Source organism: Tasmannia lanceolata, unplaced genomic scaffold (assembly GCF_043159265.1).
Source record: "Tasmannia lanceolata isolate RefF3 unplaced genomic scaffold, GAP_Taslan_0.1 ptg001164l, whole genome shotgun sequence".
NCBI classification, from domain to species: Eukaryota; Viridiplantae; Streptophyta; class Magnoliopsida; order Canellales; family Winteraceae; genus Tasmannia; species Tasmannia lanceolata.
The window spans coordinates 1-2,500 of NW_027519824.1; positions in this window are offsets into that span (position 1 = coordinate 1).

The following is a 2,500-nucleotide window of genomic DNA, read 5'->3' on the forward strand; positions in this document are numbered from 1 at the left end:
ATTAGTAGCGGGAGGAGGGCTTTAGCGCCATGATACTGATTGAAAAGTGGAATCCTCACTGTATCGCAAGCATCTATCTACGGGTTTTTCACTTCAATCTCTTCGTCATTCGCTGGTCCGACAGCGTACCAAACGTACTATCTAGGTTCCACCTCTCGACTGAGGAAATCTGCCCTACCCAACTATTAAGTTTTTTGTCTCGCTCTCGTCGTTTAGGAACTCATTAATCTCATGCTAAAGGCACGTCAGGTTCAAAGGTATCCCCCCTCCCATCAACCCCTGGCAAAGGGGAGAACCAAATCTGTCTGCATTTAGCATTGCCTTCACCTTTCAATGGATTGGCTGCAGTAGCGGATTCTTCTTGTAAATTCAAAACCGTTGGAAAGCTAGCGGAAGCGCCCTTTCCGGAATTGAGAATCGGGTATTTAGAACCTCCTAACCGAGCAAGAGGAAGAAGCTATTCACCGTCAGTCTTCACTCCCTCCCTGAGACTGGAAAAGAAGCTCTTCTCTTATGATTTGAATCGAAAGTCACTTCACTCGCTTTCCGCCTCTTTAGAATTCAGAAGAATCGTCCGAAGAAGGAACCGAACCCGTTCTCGAGATGTCCCTTCTGTCTGTTTTGTCCGCTCCACTCCAGTTCGAGATGGATCCTCCTTCTCATTCTCATTGGGCGAGGAAGCCTGTGCCTAAAGCAGGGGACTAGCCTAGTGCAACAACCAAGAAGAATCCAAAAGGCTTTCTCTTTGACAATTCGTCTTTTAGAGCCTTTCAGTATGCAAATCGCTTCTCCTTGCTTTAGCTACAACACTGAAGGAGCTATCTTATACCTGAGGATAAGGATAGTCTTTCGACTTTTCTCTTAGAAGGATATTCTATTTCAATTAGAAAGCCGCTACCAAAGCCCCTTTCTTTGCCCACATCAAATGCTCCTTGCGTGCTTACCCCCAAAGCCTTCTAACTGCAGGCTTTACTACAGGCAAGTCCAAAACAATTTCGAAACTCCAAGCTACTCATGCCAAGCTATTCTCTCTACTAGTAGGATTACCGGAGGTATAGCTTCACTACCGAAGGTATGGCTCTACTACCGGATACCGGAAGATTGGCTTCTACTCCTTAGGATAGTCTAGTTTTCATACCAGCTCCAATGCTATAACTTCCTTCAGCTTTCAAAGCACAGAGATAGCTAGTGATTACAATTAGGATATTTTCTTTACCCGGCCGCTCGTGGTAGCCTTGGTTGGCTGTACCTGTACAGAACTAAGCTATATAGCAGCTCTCTGTAGCTAACCGAAAAACCAACCATTCTCCGCATACAACTAATTCTCCGGTGATCATAACTGATTTTCCGGACTCAAACTTATTTTATTCTCCGCGCTCTTCCGCCGAGCTTTCGATGTTTTGATCCTTCTTCTCGTTCTCGCCGGCCCGGCATGTTACCTTCCATGAGCACGAGTTCTTCTACTCCCCACCTTAGCTTTTTTTAGTGGGCGCCTATTGGATCAGCATCTTCTGGATCTTCTTCACCAGTGGTTTTTCCTGCGCCTCCCGTGCATCAGGGGAGTCAGAGTCCCAAGGGAATCAGGGTCGCATCCCTCTATTGAGCAGTCAGCACTTGCACCTCACTCTTCTAATAATAAAGATGCAGGCTACTGTACTGGCTATACAGTTATGCCATTAATGCTATCATTAAGTAAAGGGTGTAGGACGGCTGAATACCATCAGGGGAGGGGTCGGATATGAAGATATCTAAGGCTATTGACCAGTGATAGCTTATTGACTAGCCCCTCATATTGAGAATCATGGCATATCGGGATTGGATAAACTCGAAGCAGAGTGATTAGCTTCAACATGAGGGAATTCATTCTAGATATACAGCCCCGACTGACTATTCTCAATCATTAGAAATAGCAAATGGGTTAGTTATTGATAAGGGATGGCTGGCTTACGAATAATTGGTAATACGAATGATTGCAAGGGTAATTTGAAATCACTCGCATTAGTAGAGTGAGTGATTGGAAGCAATAGGCATTGAAGCCAAGGGGGAGAAACCAACCAGCTGATTACGATGAAACAGGATAAACCAAACCAGCTTATTAGCCTTCTATTGATGGATTGAAGGGAGGACAATTCGTAGATTGGAGTAAAGCCCCTACTAATAGACTGCGATAACAAGTGCATAAGAGGGTAGGTAGTTTATTGGATTACTCCGGACGTCACGTTGTTAGTCGTTCAGTGCGGTCCCTCGCCCTCACTCCGCTCGCCTCACTCCACTTCTCTTTAGTGGTGACATTTACCCCTAAAAGTATGCCAATCCACCGGTGAAGATAAAGGCACATCCTGAGAAAGAAACTCTAAAATGCTCGACGAAGGGCCGTGCGCTTTTAAAGCGCATTAATCAGGCTGTGAAGTGAAGGTCACAGGGGCTATGAGACCCGATTAAGCGTAGGAATTAGTGCTGGAAGCCCTAGTAGTAAGCAGAAAATGAAAAGTCGCCCCAA